The sequence below is a fragment of the Macaca nemestrina genome, chromosome 4 (genome assembly GCF_043159975.1).
Source record: "Macaca nemestrina isolate mMacNem1 chromosome 4, mMacNem.hap1, whole genome shotgun sequence".
Classification (NCBI taxonomy): domain Eukaryota; kingdom Metazoa; phylum Chordata; class Mammalia; order Primates; family Cercopithecidae; genus Macaca; species Macaca nemestrina.
In genome coordinates this window covers 44,767,834-44,790,375 of record NC_092128.1, presented here as the reverse complement: position 1 = coordinate 44,790,375, position 22,542 = coordinate 44,767,834, and the positions used below count along the sequence as shown (strand labels likewise).

Below are 22,542 nucleotides of genomic sequence, written 5' to 3'. Positions count from 1 at the left end.
AAGAAGGGAACAACAAAACAGAAAAGGCACATTAAAAATAGGTGCAGACCAGCTGAAGCTGTCATTTTAATAACCAGCTTTCTCAGAAGCCTCAAACAGGGATTTCTGTTTCAATTTCACCATCCTAAACAGTATCATACGAATACCCATCACTTCAGCTGAGTCTGTGAAGCTGATCATGTTCAGTCAGGCCTTTGTCACATTGAACAAAGTTGGGGCTCTTTAGGTAGAGAAAAATAGAAGGTTGAATTTGGGGATGAACATCTAGCAATTTCTGCCACCAACAGTTTACCAAATATATTAGTACTGACTCACAGGACCCTAGGGATATGTGAAAAGTGATGTTATGACTTGAAATACTTTTGTGAAAGAAATTTTGTTTGTTTTTTTCTTCCAGGAAAACTTAGAAATATGCAAACCTGTGTATTATGTGACTAATGTTCAGTGGGTTATAGGGTTTTAAGTTTTAATATTTTTACTTATACTTAAAATGTTATTAAAGACTCAGTATATACTCAGCATTAGGTAAAGCACAATACAAAGTAAACTATGCAAAGATGATTCTTTCCCTCCAGGAAGTTACTGCTGAATGCTGGCAGTGCTGATGAGGGATTCTGATGGAACATATGTAAGCAGTGGAACAAACACTGGATAGTTTAACTAAATGAAACGTTTGCATACTTTGCAAGTAGAGAAGCAAATGTTTTTTGAAGGGTGGGGAAAAATCATAGAAGATGAATTTCAAACAAGTTCAGAACAGAAAAATGTTTCATTTAGCTATTACATATTAGATTCTGGTATCACTGGAACACTTCAGAAAGTCTTAACATTCCTCCCAGCTGCAGTGAATTCTCTGTATTTCCTGCAGGAATTACTGTGAGCAGCTATACTGCAAAAATTGATACTTTTGGCAGTACCTGGAAGAAGGTCCAAGGAAAAGGTCCAGGGAAACCTTGCTTTCTCTTGCCCCAAACTTCCATTGACACATACTGCTGTGTTCTATGTTCCAGATACTTTACCCCAGTGATCATTCATTTTGTTCCCACATAAACCCTGGAATTGATTGGTACTGTCCATATATCCCTTATGAAGACTCTGAGAGCCAGAAAGTTGTAGTACATTTCCCAGGTACCTAGGGTCAAACTTCAGTTCTGTCCAATTACAAGGTCTCTTTTTTTCCTCCACCCTTTTCAGGGTATATTTGAAATAAATGAATCATATCCTTGGGAATTCTTGGTTTCAGGGAATAGCAGGAGGACAGGAAGGGCAGAAATGTTTTATTCTGTGAAGGCTGCCATCTTATTGAAGGCTGCCCCATTGTGGAGGATGGAGGAAGAATGTGAGGTCTCTATGCCATATCTAACTCTGCCCAGCCAAACCAGGATTATTCTTGAACATGTTTGTCATCACTTCGTCCACGGCACCATGACAATAAGAATTAGTCACTGGTTTGGCCCTGAGATGCTGTAGATGCATAATGATTTTTAATAATCACACCTCTCATAATAGGTCTTGCGTGCTTTCCCGTAACTATCCAGGATGAAATTAAAATGATATTAGTCCGTCTTTTTAAAACTTGTGGTTTGTGGAATTTGTGCAATTGGATTTTGTCTTTCAAATTAAAACAAAAATAGTATAATAAACTTATCTTTAGAGAAATACATTATAAATGTGGAAAACAAATAAAATAGGCCAATAACCACATCATTTTTATTCTCTGTAGCAAAACTGTTATTAAAGGTTTATCTGCCTGTTTTTATCAGTTTTTCTTCTGTGTGGTTTCTTTTAACTTTAATTTTAATATTTATTTGCAATAAGGCATTTTGTGTCTCATTAGGCCAGTAAGTTAAAATCCTAATACCAAGGCTTTTTTTTTTTTTTTTTTTGACATGGAGTCTCACTCTGTCACCTAGGCTAGAGTGCAGTGGCACAATCTCGGTCACTGCAAGCTCCGCCTCCTGGGTTCACGCCATTCTCCTGCCTCAGCCTCCCGAGTAGCTGGGACTAGAGGCGCCCGCCACCATGCCCGGTTAATTTTTGTATTTTTAGTAGAGACGGGGTTTCACCATGTTAGCCAGGATGGTCTCTGTCTCCTGACCTCGTGATCCGCCTGCCTCGGCCTCCCAAAGTGCTGGGATTACAGGCGTGAGCCACCGCGCCTGGCCTCATCTGTCTTTTGAATAAGGTATTTCTTTCTTCCTACCTCCCTCTCTCCCACCTTTTCTCTCTCTCTCTCTCTCTTTCTTTCTTTCATTGCACAAGGCAAAAACAAACAAAAATCAGCCCACTGTTTAATCTGGTCTTCAAGCTCCATTTTTCAACCGCTTTGTTAAATACTAGAACATTGAAGTTATTCAATGAAGTAGAGAAATACATATAAATATAATGCATGAGACTCTGATACACTCAAATGACTTCTGGGTCCTTGAGGACATCAGAACTTGTTGGAAGCAATATGCATTATGGTAAAGTTCTTGATGGAGCACGGAAAACTGGGTTCCTCAATGCTAAGATGTATCTTGCCATCACTAAAGAGTCAAAATAGCATTAATTTACAGTATCATGCTAATGCAAATTACTTTAAAAGAAACACCTATTCTAAGAAAAATTGATAATAAGCAATATTTTTTGAGAACCAAATTAGAAATAATTATGTTAGTGATTGATATGGTTATGTTATTTGGCATTTCCATACAATAATTTTCAGTACTGCTAGACTAAAGCAGAAGTGGCTAACAAATCTTTTTTTCTACCTTTTTGCTTGATATTCCATACAAGTAGATATTTATTTACTAAAAATAGAGTTGAGGAGAAATGTAGAAATATATTGAAAAGCCTAATCCACAGGATTTCATCTGAAGCAAATGATTATCATGCTCCAGTGGAAAAACCACAAACTACACACAAAACAGCAGTATGATTTGCAAACCTGTTTTACAGTATCTCCATGTATTAGAATTTATATTCTCAATCAATCCGTCAAAGAAACATGACTAAATGCACTGGGTATGTTAGATACTTTGCCAGGCAGACACCAGATACCATAGGGGATTCAAAGATGTTCCTATCCTCAGGGAGTTGACAATCTGGCTAGATAAAAATTCAGAATAATAACCATTCTTCTAAGCTATTTTAAACAAAACTCATGGTTTGAGGTAAAAAAAAACAAAAAACTGCTTGACAGTTATGGCTTTTTAGAGTGTTCCATGGAATAAATTGGGTTTCTCTTTTTGTGTTTAGTGAATTACCCATCATTTACAGATGAGCAGAATAAGTTAGTCTTCATTTTTGTGCCTCCGGAGGCTTTGTTTGTGGTTCTTTAAAACTGTTTAGGTCTGAGTTCCAGAATTTAAAAGGGATATTTAAGTATGTAAACAAGTCTGAGGTAACAAGTAATATGATTAGAGATGATTAAAAGGAAAATGGGAGAGTATCACAAAAGGGTTACCAGATATTTTTAAAAAGAGAGAAAAATATAGAAAAGTATTTTAATAATTTCTTTACATTAAAAAGATTATCATGCCAAGAGTGGCAGGCATTTATTTTTCTTCCTTAGTGAGACTAAATGAGTAATAGGTGCTGTTTTAACATGAGAAAAATCAGAATACTTGTAAGCTGGACCCTCATGCCAGCAAAGGTATCTAAGATCACGTTTTGTGACAAATATTTATATCTACTGTTCTTTGTTCTATTTGAAAATAGCCTTATTTCTAGTGATTAACAAAACAATATGTGCTTTCAAAAATAATTCAGGCAATACAGAAAATATGAAGAATTGAAATTCACTTGAATTTCAACCTCCCACTGATACTGTTAACACATATTTTACATTGATGTTATCAGAATTTGTGTGTACATTCATAGGGGATCATCATGCCAGGCTAGAAATGTATGAAGTTTCATATTTTGTAGCTATTTTTAAATGTGAGATTTATGTTTAGGGTATAGCTTACTTTAGGACCATGGAAAAGCAAGAACATGTTTTAAATGACCTGGTGGTATTTCCTTTATGCTTTATAGTAAAGGTAAGAGATCAGCCTCCGTGCTATTTGGGAGAGGCATTGGGTTCAAGGTTTGACTCCACCATTTACTGACAGTATGACCTTCAGGAGGGCCGTTCAGTTCTATCACCTCACTGCCTTTTTCTGTCAACTGAGAAGACATGATTCAAGCTCTAAAATTTTATTATCTCAATGCTTTATTATAGTAAAGGAGTCTACCTTCTCAGTAACATATATTTACAAAAAATAAACCTTTTTTATGTGTTATATGCCAAAAGTTTTAACTTTGATAATGGGTTAGTTTTTCCCTTATCAGGAAAAACAAGAAGAAGCAAGATTATTTTAAAAGTTAGAGATTTATTACTCATTTGTTCAGGTCAGAATACTCTGATACTCGGAGAAAAAGTGAAATTTGTTGTTGGATATAATACAATGTCCATATTCATTACATACAAATATAGTTTTTATTCCATTATGTTCCACATACCCCTGTGACATGCCAGCTTATCTGTTTAGAGAACTTTTCTGTGTGTTCAATTATATATGTAAGGTTTTTAATGAAGAAAAATAAAATAAGGAATATTTAGAAATATAATTATATAGAGGTCAGGACTGTGAAAATTGCTTTTCTCACAATCACTGTAACTTACTTTATTGCCTAAATTATATAGTAATAAAAATTATTTTTATACTCCTAGAGTAACCAGTCTGTTCTTGGTAAGAGATTGCAATACATTTATCCAAATAGATTATCCAAATACTATCCAAATAGAAAATAGTTCTCTTTCACAATCACTTTTGAAACAGTATTTCCCTAATATGTTGAAGCCATATGTGGAAGTATTTTAGATAGTGTGAAATTTTAAAATAACTGACAAATTATTTTAGGAGAAACCCTTGATTCTATTTATCATAATAGCTGCTCTTCATTCAAACAAACATCAGTGAGTTATGGAAAATAATATAGAACTGGAGTTAGGATACCCAAGTCTTAACCTGTTACAAAATGTGAGCACTTGGGCAAGTTCTTTAACTCTCCTGAGCCTCAGTTTTCTCTTATGTGATGAGGATTGCTGAATAATGTACATGAAAATGTCTTAGAAATGTAAGCTTCAATTATTTTGTTTACTATTTTATTTTTCACATATTATGTGAGCTCTTGTAAAAATAAAATTCTGAATGAAATACTAAACTAAGAATTCAGCCATTTAATGTTTACCTCTTCAGAGTTCAACAGCACATAAATAAACACATTGACTTCCTTTGTTGCTCCAGTTCATTACTGTACGTGTGCTCATTAATTTTTCAAGAAATAAATAACATCTTTAGAAATCTCTAACTTGATTTTCTATTCACAATAGAAGATTAAAGAGAGACAGATTTTGTTGACAGATTACATGGATATCTTATATTCCACCAGCTAGAATCTAGCTGAATAATTTAAGTATATGAAGCAGAAGAATATATAACAATAGTAAACTGACTTCCTTTTGATGACTCTGAGTATGTGTTTGAATACACATAAAAACAAGCTGGAGTCCTTTAAAAGATGAAAGTAAAGTTCTGCTTATTAAATTTTGAAATATTTGCTAAACATAAATGGAATCCAGTTTTGAAAAGGGAAATATCAAAAAGACACCACAATGATCTATGCTGCAAACACATTTTCAGATGATCTATAGAATTTTGATCTGTTCTTCATTAATGCATTTGCTATTGATCCTCTGATTGCATTCCTTATTGAAGTTTTCTAGGTATATTTTTATTGTGCTTTTTAATCTTTTTCATATAAATAAAATATATGTTACTTAAAAACCTCTAGAAATAAAATCTGTATTATTATGTCAATAACAGAGGATACCAAAAATGTAAGGGATAGCATTATTTGGTATTATGCTTATTCTTAATATTAACCAAATTTTAAATATGGCTTCTAAAAATTCTTACCATTTTTAGGGTCAGGAAACATTTAAAAAATAAAATATCTTCAAAACATTAGATGTATGGATTGCTGTTTGGAACATCCAAATACCCTTTCAGATTAGTGTGATATGATTTGTCCTGCAGCTGCTTCAAATTAAGAACAGGTGTGGAAGACAGATTATGCAAATACTCATATTAATGTAATTGTCAAATTGGTGTGTTTACCATTATGCTTTTAAAGAGTAGACTGTACTCCTATTTTAAATGTAAATTAGCTTCATTCTTCAGAGCAGCTATTGGCTAATGAAACTTGGTCCTGCCTTAGAAATGAGTAATTTCTAATAGACAGTAACACAGTTCTAAAATTTGACGTTTTCTTTCCCAGTAAACATTTATATGTAAAAATGACAATTCTACATTATTTTTAGTATGGGTATAATCATGATGATTTTTTGAAAATTTAAGTTGATTCTGGCATTGGACTACTATTTTCTTTTGTTGTGTTATGTAGTGATTACAGTGATAGCTTTTGATCTCCTAACATATTTCTATTTTAGAACTCATCTTAACTTTTCTTCGTTATAGATCTAAACTCTCAATAAATTAAGTTCTTTCCAGAAATTGCATTACATTTATTTTAATAATAATTTTTATTCATAGCATCTAGTTACTTTCAATAGTATTTAATGTTAAAAATGATTAAATTCTAATTTTGGTGTTTTGCCTTTTATTACTGTTTCATCCACGTGTCTGTATGATGATTTTGTGATTGCCTAATGTCATGGTTCAGACACCTGTATCTAAAAAAGGGCTTTCTCTTAGTCTCTGGCTAGTCTTCTATGCTCTTTAATGACAAATAGTATCAGTCATCACATCTACATGAGTGACTAGGGCCAGCAAAAACGAAGACCAAGGAGTCAACCAGAGAGGTTTCACAAGTCAGATGTTCCCATTACTTTTTTAATACTTTTTTTCTGTAACAAAAGAGAGATCCTGAAGCATTTATAATTTTAATTTGCTTTGGTAGCATGTAATTAGTGCTCACTTTGTGTACCTGGTAATGGGTTTATTTATGCTCTTTCATTTCACAGAATAGGCACCTGAGGCTTAGAAAGGTTAAATTACATTATCTATGGTCATGTAGCCAGTAGTTTGAGCTGGATGTGAACTCAGGTCAGTCTGATTCTAAGCCATGTGCCTTTTACTCCTTTGTTACTGATAATATCGTGCCTCTTAGTTGCTGTTCAGGTTTTTCATTTGCATTTTTAGAAACTGATATCCAAATAAGGGGGATGACAAGGTATTACATGTGAATATTATCTTTTCTTGAATGTCTTCATTTTATTAAACCCAAGTATATTGATTTATGGTTAAGATAGAGCAAAGGGGCTGGATACAGTGGCTCATGCCTGTAATCCCAGCACTTTGGGAGACTAAGGTGGGTGAATCACGTGAGGTCAGGGGTTCGAGACCAGCCTGGCCAACATGGTGAAACCCTGTTGTAACTAAAAATACAAAAATTAGTCAGGTGTGGCGGGGCACGCCTGTCATCCCAGCTACTCAGGAGGCTGAGGCAGGAGAGTCGCTTGAACCCAGGAGGTGGAGGTTGCAGTGAGCTGAGAACACACCACTGCACTCCAGCCTAGACAACAGAGCAAGACTCTGTCTCAAAGAAAAAAAAAACAAACGATAGAGCAAAGGAAGTGATGAAAGTTATATGACTCCACCTTGGAGGGGATCTCCATCATCACTACGAATAGAATATTCTACAGAAATGACTCTGAATCTCTTCATTCCCTTGTCTTCTATACCCCCCTCATCTCCACCTGTCAGGAAGCACTATTGACATGGCAGTGGACTTGGTAATGAAATTAGATGTTTACTCAGCAATGTATGAGATAACTTTTAATATGAAAGAAAAAGCGAATGGCAGTGATGGACTACTACTGGAGTTTTTCTTGGCATCATGAGAATTTTCATGGTAAGAAATTTTCTGCTGGAGTTTTAGTTTTTAAATCACTGGTCCTCTTCCTCCGGGTTTCCTCTCTACGTCACATCAAAATGAGGAGGGGGTAAGAGGCTTATAGGGACCAAATCATAATCAGAGATGCCAACAAGATAAGCTTCTGTATATGCTACATGCAGTCTCTATTCCTCATTTATCCTTATTGGCAAGAAAAGGAGCTGCCACTGAGACCAACACCAGATAAATAGAAGCTGATCCAAGAGCTGCTGCTGCTTCCCCTGCAGGGATCAGAAGAGGAACTGCCACATCCTCCAGTCTCCTCATATATTCCTAAGGGTGATCATAATCTGAATTGCTCCCCGCTAAGGAGTAAAGCATACAGCAAAAGAGATGCTGCTACTTTGTGAATTTGGAAAAAATTATAATATGATAGTTTTTTGATATGTAAGAGATATTGCAGTGAATCTTCATGCTTCATTCATTGAATCAAGTTCTAATCCAAAAATACATTCCCATGGAAAAGACCACCACAAAGTAATTAAAGGGCTTGCCTCATCCACAGACTCTGAGGACATCCATGGTCAGTTCTTCTATGAAAGCATAATGCCCTACATAAGCACAGCATTTATTGATACTGATAAGCTTTCTGATTAAGTTCACGACAAATGTACTTTTGAATTATTTTGAATAGTTTTTTCTAGTTTGCTGCTTAAAAGTATATCTCTATAAGAATATGAGCTACAGTGAGATTTCTATTAAGAAAATATTAGTAACTTTAAAGATATTTTGTATTGTTTTTTGAAAAACAAAACACTCTAAAACAAGCTAAATGCTATATAATATATCTACTCTGTTACTATGCTGTTTTATTCTGCCTACTATATTATTTTCATTTTTTGTTTTGTAGTAATTTTATTTTCATTTCTTGAAATTAATATGTAAAATACAGTTTTTACATTAAGCAAGAAAGACTTTTGCTTAAAAATTAATAAATCTCTACATTAAATCCTTGAGATCAAAACCTATTTTCATACATTGTTGGACAATGAGTCAAGGTGGAAAATCTACAGTTATTCTGTGCTAAGTGTTTTGATTTGAAATATTCAGACTATAAACTTACTGGATTGGAAGCTGGTTTACTATATTGTGCCAGCCATCCTGAAAGCCATTTCAATAGATTCCGTACCCTGGCATTTGTTTTAGAAATAATTGCATGCAAATGTAGTTTTACATCTGTACCATGTCTCTTAATCCTAACCAGGCATTTTCCATCAGATGTAGTCTGAAAATCGCATTAAGAGAAATATATATAATCTGTGAAATTATGCTCTGAATGCTCTAAATAGCAAAGAAAGGGTTTCGTGTTAAATGTAATAAGTATTTTTTTCTGACCCCCAAATTTTAAAATGTCCATTTCGCTTACTAATTAGTGCTGCATTATAAAATTGAGCTAAGATTGTCTGTTTTCCAAATTTTCTTATTCAGCTTATCACAAAACTTTCCTACAAATGAAAATGTACTACCATGTCAAATTATTTTCTTACTTTATGCCTGGTACTACAAAATTTATTTGTGTACCTCTAATGGCAATGCAATTCAGATAAGTTATATTTTAGTACTTGTCTGCTCCTCTGTTCTCAAAAGCAGAATTTTGCAACAAGAATTCTGACACTGAACCGACTTATTTATTTGTTTGTTTATTTATTTATTTATTTAGAGATGGAGTCTTGCTCTGTCACCCAGGCTGTAGTGCAGTGGCCCAGTCTCAGCTCACTGCAACCTCCGCCTCCTGGGTTCAAGCAGGTCCTTGCCTCAGCCTCCCGAGTAGCTGGGATTACAGGCACCCACCACCACACCCAGCTAATTTTTGTATTTTTAAGCGAGATAGGGTTTCACCATCTTGGCCAGGCTGGTCTTGAGCTCCTGACCTCATGATTCACCCCACCTTGACCTCCCAAAGTGCTGTGATTACAGGCATGAGGCACTGCACCCAGCCCTGACTTTTAATATACTAGAGATTACTAGTGTATTTAAGGAATCTAAGAAAGAATATTAAGTAATAAAACACGTGTGAAGTCATAGGGTATCAACTGACTGGAAGAAAGAGGGGTGGAAATCATAGAAACAAAAAGTTATTGCTTGTCATCAAGAAATTACCATTAAATCTCTATTTAAAACAGTATCTTGTGTCATTCTGCATTCATCATAGTTACTTCTTGAGGATAACACTAATAGAACTCCAGAGATGTCAGAAATGTTTTTATGTATTTGACCCTTCATTTATCCTCCAAGAGAAAAGACAGGTGGTGTACACAAAAATGAGAAGTCTGAAGTGCATGAAGGCCACTTTGCTTCATATGGGACTCTTGAAGAGCTGGCTTTTGCTTCTCTTTCTGTACCCAACCCCACCCTACCACCCTTCTTCCCTAGAATTAATTTGCTTGACTTTATGGAACTGTCTGTACTTCTCAGAATACATCAGGGGGTCAGACACCTTCAAACCTTTATGTCGTCTACTTTTTTAGTCTTAAATGTTCTTCATCTTTACCCCACCCCATCTCTGTTTGCATGCTAATGTCCATTTATTCTTACCTAGAGCCCTTTATTATCTCATCTGCCCTATAAGAACCCTTTCTCTATGCTTCCTTTTCACCAGTGCATACATCTGTCATAGTGCTTAATATGATACTCATCACTAATAGTTTGCCTTCCTGATTTGTCTGTGCATTCTTGGGTTTAGTGGCTCCTACTCGACTTTGCAGCAGATTCTTAACCTAGTGATTGGTGTTCTGTAGTGTCCCACAGAACTGAGATGGCAATGTATACATAAAATCTGTTTGTTTTGTCTATTAAATAATTATTGTATATGTTAAATTTTTGTCTGTCACTTTCCGAATGTTCATAAGAAATCCAGCTACCTATTTTTTTTTTCAAAAAACCTTAAACTCTTCTCTTGAATAAAGAAAACATACATACAAGTAAACAAAAATGCAATAGTCCGTAAGTACTCAGCTGGGATATCTCATGTCAGAAGCACCTGTTGACTGCTGCCCTCATGCTCTCTCAAAATATAATAACTCTATCACTTACAGGAGCACTATGCACATCTTTTGCTTTTCAGTGATTTTAGACACATGAAAGATACTTGATTAGCATTCCTGGAAATTCAATATGTACTCAGTGAACAGGTGTAGATCTTCGCCTGCTCACAGACAACAACCATGTCATCTGCCCTTTCCTTGATTTCAGCCTTACCTGTCTGTGGAGACAGCCTGGATTCTGGGTAAGAGGTGTCCATATCCGCTTTCTATTATTGGCTTCTCTGCTGTGATTTCTAACAAGGGGGCCAGTTAGTGCCAGCTATGATAGCAGCTTTTTGAAGTGAAAAAGAAGGGGGTTGACTAAAAACAGAGTGAAAAATCTGAATTTGACACTGTTATATTCTGTAATCTTTGTTAATTCCTTTTTAATCTTAAAAATATTTTGAAATTAATTTAAAATCTTACTTTAGGAATGTCAGTGGAGTTAATGGGTTAATAATATGAAGTACTTTAAAATCTGAAATCCTTCAGATACCTATGGTATCTGCATTGGGACAGTGGCTGCCACTAAACTTTTTTTGTTAACCTACCCTTTCTTTTAATAAAAAGAAAAGTGTTTCTTTTAAATTTAGAATCCATTAAAGAAGAAAAACTGAGTGAGTATGTAGTGTTAAATTATGATAAAAATAAAATATGCAAACACCCATTAATAAACTGTACTGTGTTGCTATTTTGTATTTAACCCAAAATTTTATTTTGCCATTTTTACATATTAAGTTGTGCTTTGTACAATGTAAAGTCTGATTATACAAGCTGACATTTTAGGGATGGAAGAATATATTTATAAAAGTGAAATTATGGCCAGGTACAGTGGCTCACACCTATTGTAATCCCAGCACTTTGGGATGCAGAGGCTGGGTGGATTCTTGAGGCCAGGAGTTTGAGACCAGCCTGGCCAACAGAGTGAAACCTACATATGCTAAAAATACTAAAAATACAAAAAAAAAAAAAAAATTAGCTAGACATGGTGACACACACCTGTAATCTCAACTGCTTGGGAGGCATAGGCACAAGAATTGCTTGAGCCCAGGAGGCGGGTTGCAGCGAGCTGAGATTGTGCCATTGTATTCCAGCCTGGATGACAGAGCAAGACTCTGCCCCGGCCACCCCCCAAAAAAAAGAACTGAAATTATAATAGCAATTTTTAATTACTTCAGTTAAGTTTGCAAACAATGAAAAATGAGGACAAGATCATGACTTTTAGTCTTATCTTTGGTCTGTTTTATGTAAATGGATTGTAACCCAAAATTCGCTCCAAAATCTATTTTTAAAGCTATTAAGATTTAATCCTAATTTTGACAGTATGATTATTGACTGAAATATGTGTATTATAGTTATCTTGCTAATTTATAACTTTGGTTTCAAGTCACAGAAATCTTTAAAAAATAATAGTAGACTTTCTTCAAAGGATATAGAGTTGCTTACAATATACAAGGCAAAGCTAAGCAAAAATCTGGTCTCGGAAAGAGCCAAAAGCAGAGCAGGATCTAATAGACAGGCTGCTTGCATCCCTGTCACTAGATTCTATGAACTCCTGTTGTTTATTATGCACATGTCACTTACCTCAAAAATCAAGTTCTTGGGAGAGGGAATTTAATTGACCTGGCTTGTATCACCCACTTGGCCTTGGGCCAGTCCCACCAATTTGCATGTAATGGGGTACAGAATGAGGGTAATCCCCAAAGAAAAAAAGTGGTGCTTTTACCAAATAGAGAAGTAAATGCTGGGTAGGCAATATAATCAGATTTCGTCTATGTTAACTTTGAGGTGGTTTGCTACTAGACTGCAGCCTTGTTTTGACATCAATTTTTTTTTTCTCGAAGAATTTTACTCTTTCAACACCAAGGAAACTCAAGACAATAGAGTACTATAGGACAGTAGCACCAAGTTATGTATTTGTGTGTGAAGATTCACTAATTTATGCAATTATACCTCAATCTATGCAGTATCTTCCTAAAGATTATTTAAAAATCAAATTTATTTTAAATAAGTTTGCCTTCTATTTAAATAAATACTGTCTAAACTACTGTTTTAATTTGATTCATTTTCTTAAGGAAATAGTAATCTCTTATTCAATTTGGTAAATTTGGATCTTCATGTTGAGTTTGTTACCAATGAATGGCACCTGTCACATACTTACTGGGTAAAAAAGTATATACTGCTTTTAAACTTTACACTGATCCATGAAGAAAACAAGCATAAAAATTGTAAACGTTCATGAATCGATTCCTTTAAAAATGTCCTCCATGACCTTGGACCTATCTTTTTTTGTTGTTGTTGTCTTTCTCCATTCCTTTCTTTCCTCCCCTCCTCCCCTCCTCCCTTCCTCCCTCCCTCCCTCCCTCCCTCCCTCCTTCCTTCCTTCCTTCCTTCCTTCCTTCCTTCCTTCCTTCCTTCCTTCCTTCCTTCCTTCCTTCCCTCCTTCTTTCCTTCCTTCCTGCCTGCCTGCCTGCCTGCCTGCCTTCCTTCCTTCCTTCCTTCCTTCCTTCCTTCCTTCCTTCCTTCCTTCCTTCCTTCCTTCCTTCCTTCCTTCCTTCCCTTCTTCCTTCCTTCCTTTCTTTTTTTTTTGGAGACATGGTCTTTATCTGTAGTCCACGCTGGAGTGCAGTGGCATGATCATAGTTTGCTGCAGCTTCTAACTCCTGGACTCAAGTCACCCTCCTACCTCAGCTTCCCAGAGTGCTGGGATTACAGACATGGGCCACGATGCCTAACTTGGACCTTGGACATGTTCTTTTCTTTTTTTTTTCTTTTTTTTTTTTTTTTGAGACAGAGTCTCACTCGGTCGCCCAGACTAGAGTACAGTGGTGCAATCTCCACTCGCTGCAAGCTCTGCCTCCCGGGTTCATGCCATTCTCCTGCCTCAGCCTCTGGAGTAGCTGGGACTACAGGTGCCCACCACCACGCCTGGCTAATTTTTTAAAAATTACTTTTAGCAGAGATGGGGTTTCACCGTGTTAGCCATACTCTTTTGTTATTCCCACAAATAGCCCACCACTGCCTCCACCCACCTGGACTTCTTCCTGATCATGTTGTATCCCATGATTAAGGATGACCTTAAACACTCTCACTATTCTGAATCACCCTTTCTGACCCTACTACAGCATTTGTTCTTCCATTTCCCAAGCTGTGACTTTTCTTATTCCTACTCCTAAGCAAGCTACTTAGTATTCCTATACAGAATCACAGTATCAGGCAGTATTGGTTCTCTGACTTTAGGCTAGTCTTCATTGATGTTTAGCAATTGTTTCACGAGTCTCTAGACACCTTACTCTGCCTGTCTCCCTGCATCAGTTTCTAGCCTTCGCTGTACCCAAAAGGCACCTAAGTCACACCTGTTTCCCTGTTCTCCGTGACTTCACCTTCTACTTCAGAGAAAAAATTTAGAGACCACCAGGCAAGAACTCCCTCTGCCTCTCTCATCTCTACTCCCAAAACAAATTTATATTACCATCTCTGATTATATCTCTTTCTATCATAATGAGATCTTCTTTCCAAGTCCAATTTCTCTTCCTGTGCATGATACCTACCCCCGTCCACCTCTTCCAGAACCTCGTCTTTTCAGCTGTACATCTTCATTCCTATATCTTCAGTCTCTCATTTCTCTGTGTGCCTTCCCTTCCCACCTTTAGAAACAAAACACCAATTAAACAAAATCACATTCATATGTCCATATTAGTTTTATATCAGACAATTATCTTAATCCTGTGTTCTTCTTCATTATTAGGCCATTATAAAGAATTGTTTACACTACACTGTAACTTCCATTCCTTTTATGGCACATTATACGTTGGTTTCTTTCCTTACTACCTGTATTAGTCTGTTCTCACACTGCTAGTAAAGACATACCTGAGACTGTGTAACTTATAAAGAAAAAGAGATTTAATGGATTCGCAGTTCCACATGCCTGGGGAGGCCTCACAATCATGGTGAAAGGCAGAGGAGGAGTAAAGGTACATCTTACATGGCATCAGGCAAGAGAGCATGTGCAGGGGAACTCCCTTTATAAAACCATCAGATCTCGTGAGACTTATTCACTGTATGAGAAATATGGGAACAGTATGGGAAATACCTGCCCCCACGATTCAATTATCTCCCACCAGGTCCCTCCCATGACACATGGGGATTATGGGAACTACAATTCAAGATGAGATTTGGGTGGGGACAGAGGCAAACTACATCACTACGTTTCTGAAATAGTTCTGTTGAATATCACTGACCACCTCAGAGAGTTGAATTCAATTCTCATCTTAGTAGATCCTGTCAAAACATTTGAGACTTTTGATACCACTTCTCTTAACATTCCTCTTCTTTGTGTTTTGTTGGCTTTTCCCCATCTCCTGCCTATAACTTTTTCTGTTAACTTTTATATCAGTGGTCCAAAAACTCTGGCTGCATATTATCATTACTTGGGATGTTTATTTGTTAAAATGCCTGGTCTCCACCAAGCTCAGTTAAATCAGGAAGTTGAATGCCACCATCATTATATATACAGAGCTTTGTGTGTGACACTGACCCACAGTGTAGGCTAAGAACTACTCCTTTAGATGACCTCACTGCCAGAACTTATCCACTCCCTGTGTTGTTACCGCTACAGAAGTTGCTGATTCTCAGGTCTTTATATATCTTGCCTTGTCACCTGAACTTAAGTCTTGTATACCCAGAACTGTGCCAGATGTTCAGTAGTCAACCTCCCATTTACTATTTCCAAATGAAGCAAATTCTCTTTCATTCTTTAAAAATTGTCTTTGTTTCTACTGTCTTTCTAGTGGTATCACAGTCTGCTTCCAATGTCCCTTATCCTTTACTCTCTCAGTCACTCAGGTAGTCGTCAAATCCTCAGTAGTTAGCCAGTCCTCAAATTGGGTATCCTTTTTTCATGTCACTGCTACTGCTTTGGCACTTACCAGAAGTAACTGTCTAATGAATCTTTGGGAGTCTTAGGCTGCCAGCCAATTCCAGTCTGAACCCACACCCTCATGCTTTCTACTTGTCAAAAACAAAAACAAAAACAAAAACAAAAAAACACTACTAATTCCCGATCTGCAAACTCTTCATAGTCCAAATCTTTCTAGCCTTGTCTCTCAGCAGCTGGCCCCATTTATAGCATACTCCTACCAAAACTATCACATATTATAGGCATAACACTAAACCTTTGGCATTCTCCCTTTCTTTTTTCTCACTTCTTTTTCCAAGTAATGAATTCCTGCTCATTCCTTGGGAGCCAGCTAGAAAATGCCTTCTTTCAATATGGTCAAGGTGTACTTTTTACGTCTTCAGCAATATATTTCTAATACAGGGGCTTTAAAACTTAGGATCCATGGATAGAATTCAGGAGGTTTATGAACTTGAATGGAAGAAAAACTATTCTTATTTTTATTCTCAATTGAAACTCAACATATTCTTCTATTAGGAATGTAGGCAACACACCACAGTATTGTTTGCAGTATCTATGACATTGTCAGTGATCGAAATTATAAAAATATTCCTATCTCATCACAGTTGGTAAAAATATCTAGAAATATGACCAGGTGTGGTGGCTCATACCTATAATCCCAGCACTTTGGGAGGCCAAAGTGGGAGGAACCTTTGGAGCCCAGGAGTTCAAGACCAGCCTGGAGTATACAGTGAGATCCTGTCTCTACAAAAATCAAAGAAAATTAGGTGAGCATGGTGGTATGCACCTGTAGTCCCAGCTACTTGGGAGACTGAGGTGGAAGGATTACTTGAGCCTAGGTGGTGGATGCTGCAGTGAGCCAAGATTGCTCCACTGCACTCCAGCCTTGGCAACAGAGCGAGGCCCTGTCTAAAAAAAACAAAACAAAACAAAACAAAAACACGAAATGTTATTTGTGCCCATTACTCAAAATTGTAGTGGTTGTTATGCCTACTATTATATCTTATTATTTAATTCATTAAAAAATGACATCAATATTTCACAAATGTAGCTTTTTAAATATTTTGGGAACTGAATCTCAGTATAATTCATTTTTTTTAATGCCTTATTTTATTGCGTGCGACCAATTTATTTTTTCTGAGAAGGCTATTCTAGATTTTAGCAGATTGCAAAAGAGGTTCAGATACAAAAAAGAAAAACAAAACAAAACAAAAATCAGGAGTCCATGCAAATGGCACTTACCTTGTTGTATCCTAATTTATAGGACTGGTTTTATTTTTTTTTCTTTCCCCCACTCTCCGTTGGATGGAAAGACCATTTTCATTAACCTTTATATCCACATGGCTAATATAGTTTATAGCTCATAGTAGGTACTGAAAAGTGTTGACTAAAATAATGAAAAAATACCTGTCATGCAAATATCTTGAACAAAGGGCAATATTTCTCAAAGTTTGATCATAAACCTTCTAAACCACAATAATCAAGATGCTTGTTAAAATGCATATTCCTGGACACTATACCAGATCTTTTGAATCTGAATCTCTAGGAAAGTAGCCTGGAATACACAATCATAACAAGCTTCTCCAAAGATTATTTTACATGCTCAAGTTTGGGAACCTGTATAGTCAGATATGTGATACACAGTAGCCTCAAAATAAGTAAAGAAATAAAAGCATAACTTTTTCCAAATAATTTTATCTCCCTGAACTTCCTTTCCTTCCTCAGTCCGCACCACGATCTTCTCAATGTTGTACGGGTTTTGGAGTCTGTGTCACAAAAGAAAGTAAGACAATGCTAACTACATCAATAATGAAAAATTTTTAGGCGTGCACTTACTTAGATTTGGTCCTCCGAGATACGTAATCTCTGGTTCTTGTTGACTGACTCCGAACAAGAGAACAACTTCTGTGATCCACCTATCTGTGAAATACTCAAAACAATTTTCAAGTACAATTTCTCTTTTCTACATCTTCTCTGTCCGACCTAGGCAATTTAAAACTTGCTTTTAGAAATGGGCTGGAGAAGGATGAAGTTGTATGAATTTGTAAAGCTAAAATGTGTCATCCTGGTACAACCCAATAGCTACATTGTCCCTGGGACAGTTTCCATCAGATATGATGGATGTCCTAAAAACAAGCAACCAAATCAGCAAACACAACAAAACAGTTGGAGGGGCAGAAAGGCAAATCAGCTATTTATTTTTGTTATTGTTTTAAAGTTTGATTTGTTTTAGAACATGTGAAGAATGTTCATATTTCTTGACTAGCTGAACATTGATTTTTTCATTTTTGCACTTTTAAAATGTAGACCACGCCTATAGCTTGGATATTTTCCCTCCAAATCTCATGTCGAAATGTAACCCCCAGTGTTGGAGGTGGAGCCTCACGGGAGGTGTTTGGGTCATGGGAGTGGATTCCTCATGAATGTCTTGGTGCCATCCTTGTGATAGTGAGTGATCTCTCACTCTGTTAACTCTATTAGTTCCCACAGAGCTGGTTGTTAAAAAGAGTCTGGGACCTCCTTCACTCGTTTCTTCTCTCACCATGTGATTTCTACACACACGTTTCTCCTTCCCCTTCTGCTATGAGTGAAAGCCACTTGAGGCCCTCACCAGATGCAGATGCTAGCACCATGCTTATTGTACAGCCTGCAGAACTATGAGCCAAATAAACCTCTTTTCTTTATAAATTACTCAGCCTCCGGTATTCTTTTATAGCAACATAAATGGACTAAGTCAACCACTATTCCATTCAGATATTATTTTATCCTAAATATTATAAGACACTAAAGTTTTAAGCATGTTAAAGAAAAATGTGAGGGTCCTTTCAACCTCAAGAAACAAATTTTATTAAATAATTTAAAATATTTTCATTTGTTAGGAAAGATCAATATATAGTATTAATACCATATATATATTATATATTTTTCTATGAAAATTACACTTCATCAGCCTTGCAAAAAATATGGTTTTTCTTACAAGTCATTTCACCTTATCACTAAATATGAACACACCCATATTGATTTCCTGCTTTGCTGTACCAGGTTTCTAAAAGGAAAAAATGTTTCCTTACGCATATAGGAGAGTCTTTAATATGTATCATGAAGTCTACTGATAGGTTGAAAACAGATACAATGTCTTGGGAATTTTTACAACCTTTATAATACATAATAGCATTTTATACATTGTAGAAACAATAATTATTTTTATCTGAAAATTGAATACTATTTTGAAGCAATAATGACAGCTAACAAATAATAAGTATATGGCTAATAAATGTTAAGTATATAGATATCAGCACTGTTCTAATTACTTTACAATTGAACATATTTCATAACCCTATGATGATGTTACTTATGATCCTCTGTCTAGAGAGAGAGGACAGGAGAAGCTAAGTATTTTGCTCAAGGTCACACCACTAGTAAGTGTAAGATCTGAAGCTCAGCAGACTATCTCCAGAGCCAGCATTCTTATGTTCAGCGCTAAATGGCTTACTCTTTATTGTTTTAAAAGAAAAATTACAACGATTCACATTTAATTGAAGAATAGATTCCTTCTGAAGTTAATGTTGAAAGCCCATTCCAGTACATTGTCTGGCCTTTTCACTGTTCAAAGTTTCTTTGGTGCTTATTTGAAACAGATGCAAACACTTAAAATATCCATTCATATTGTGTTTCCCTGTGATTTGCTGGAGTATGTCAGGTTGCCTCCAGATCCATTTCTAAGTGACTGTCTGATTTTATTCCTCTTGCTACTTCTTTACAAACCTGCAGCTTCATGGGTCTGTTAAAGCATGGTTGATCAGAGTTTTATTGCATCTCTTACCAACCTTCTGTCTCTGCCTGTCATAGAAAGCTTTAGGGAAGCCATGAGAAGAAACTGGGTGGGGTTTTCAAAGCACAATTTCTTCAACCAAGCCTGTTGGCAAGATACGATGACGGGCTAATGATAGTGCAAAGTTTATTCTCACGTACTTTCAACTGTAGAAACTATTGTGAGTTACTTAAAAGCCTTTGCCTTTCAGTAGGTTATTTTACTTCTAAATTATTGTTCTTCAGTAAGGTTTAGATTAATTTGACTTTCTCTTTTCACAAATTTTGCCTTTTAACTCTTTATTTTTATTGATCGTTTAACCGTTATGTTTCATAATTTTGCATGCAATGTAACAGGGACAGGGAAATGTCTCTATGAGCCCTCAGTGTTGGGGGCAGTTCTGTGTCTCTTCTTCCTATGGATAGATAAATGACAGTATCATTTTAATATGCTTTATTTCTATCTATGGTAGCAGGAATGATTTGATAGGAGTGTTTTGGTTAGTGTTTCTGGTTGATAAAATAAGATATATCATAGATTTTAGGGAATCGAAAAATAATGAGTATGTACTGTGTACCAATCCAAACATATCATTGTTGATGAATCAAAAGGTTCTTCATGGTCTTGTTTTTTTGGGGGGGAGGTTGTTTTGTTTTGTTTTTGCTTGTTTTTTTTTTTTTTGTCAAGGTTATCCTTTTGTTAAAATTTGGGAAATATTTGTGATAGTAACTAAAGAAGATATGTTTGAAATATGGTTAGGTTTACGAAATTATGTTTCTGAGTCGGTTGAGCTAAAAATGGGGAACATTCTCACGGTAAAGCCTCAGGCAGCTTCCATCCCAAAGCTACAAAACTAGGCGAATTCTAATGAAAACCTCTTTTTAAATGAAATCCTTTTAATATTTGGCACCTGTGTCCCTTAAATTACCATTTAAGGGATGGTTACGTTTAAGGGATCATTACCACTAACTATGCTTTTATTCCATAGTATTTTTATTTTTATTACTGCACTTGTACATTATCTCAATAATTCCTGTTTATGTACTCCTCCAGGAGTGAGACTTATTCTCTGTATCGTCCCTTCTGACCTGACTGGGATGACAAAACTCCAGCATCCCAACATGTTTTGTTAATGCTGGAGACACAAATTATGATATTTTACTTAACTTACGTGCTCTTGAAAGAATTTAAGGTGATGTTGCTTATTTATAGAGTTTAATTTTCTGTATTAAATATTGAAAACAGTGTCATGGCAGATTTGGAGTTATTGTGACAATCACTTTTTTATGTAGATGAGTGTCTGTCTGAGGGCTTTACTGGTGTTAGTCTGGTTTACTGTTATGGTATGGAATAGCATTTCATTTTTTAAGGATGCTTATGACCTTGTTAAATAGCAGTCCAAAAATCATGTGGCTTGTTTTGATTTTAACCAAAGTTACAGCTGCCTAGCTGTAAAGCAGTCAGTTTCTCTTATTATGACTAGTTCTTCAACTTGTACTGTTTTAAATTGCCTGCAATTAGCATATTTCAACCTTATTTTTAGGTTTAAATTGCAGTGTGAGAGAGTACTCTCCTCTTAGCTAATTAGTGCTATCAAGGAACAGTAGGTTACCTCATTAGTACCATGTGCATTTAATTAAAGAAGAGAAAATTGGAGTTAACCTCATAGTTAATATTTTCACAGAGTGCTACAATGCCAACACCTTCAATTGGAGTCACACCCCTGTGTATCTAATTATGCACTGGTGCCAAATAAGGTTAGCAAGGGTAGCACAAAGCTGTTGACAAAATAATTTAGATGAAAATGTATTTGTTGGATTCTGACAGCAAAATATAACTTGAACACTTTCCCCCCAGTCTTCATCTGCTAGCATCAGGTGACATACTTCATCCTAAGAAACAGAGGGAAAAGGATATTTTGGAAGCCATTTTTCCTGTTTGAATTAATGTTGCTCTTATCGTCAAGAAAATAGCATGTAGTCATGTAAAGCATATACAATCCATTTCTTAAACAGAACCTCTGAACTTCATAGATGTATTTGAAAAGAATTATTTATAAGATGTAATATTTACATGCATCAAACCACTACAAATACTCCCTGACACCCTTAACACATCCCTCCTTGCTTTTCTTCTTTTCTGGTATAGTTATAATTTCCCTTGTGTATCTTATGAATGGCGATCATCCTTTCATATCATACATGAAGTCTAAGGATGTGTTGTCACATGGTCTATTCAAATGCAGTGTAATCCTTTTGCCCTTCAGACAAAATCTTTGAAATGTCTAATGCTACTTAGGTAAAAAATGACATTCCATGTCATTTATCAATAAATAATCACTTTGCTTTTACAGATAAAAATGCAAACTATACATTTGAGTATATAGAGTAGTTTTCAATGCAAATGGTACAATTCAACAGGTTTTAACAGATATTATCGAGGTTGGTTGCACAGTCTTAGATACATTTTAGTGGCAATAATTTTTATATAATAATGCATAACCACAGCAGTTTATTTAAAGAAATTATTGTGATTGTTCTCACATGACATGGTAGGACAGGATTTATGTTCATTTGTACTGGTTACAATTGATTACAAGTCAGAACTTTTTCAAAATTAGAGATGATTACATTTTAAGAACAAATTACATCCCATACACCAAAATTGCAGTGCCATTTAAATATATAGGAGTATTTATGATTCTTAGCTTACAAGTGGGAAGTAAGGTTCCTACGGCAGTATCATGGTACATAATCAGTGGATTTTTTGGTTATGGGTTAATTTATTATGATCCAAATATTCAACTTCCCATCTGCCAAATTATTTGTTTTTAAAATCTATAC

At 35.8% G+C, this 22,542-nt stretch overlaps 1 protein-coding gene across 21 annotated transcripts in view; it reads left to right on the top strand.

Annotated features, from left to right (window-relative positions):
- Positions 1–22,542, top strand: part of LOC105475796 (forkhead box P2) — a 600,968-nt gene that overhangs the window by 452,674 nt on the left and 125,752 nt on the right. The gene's annotated exons all lie outside the window — the stretch shown is intronic.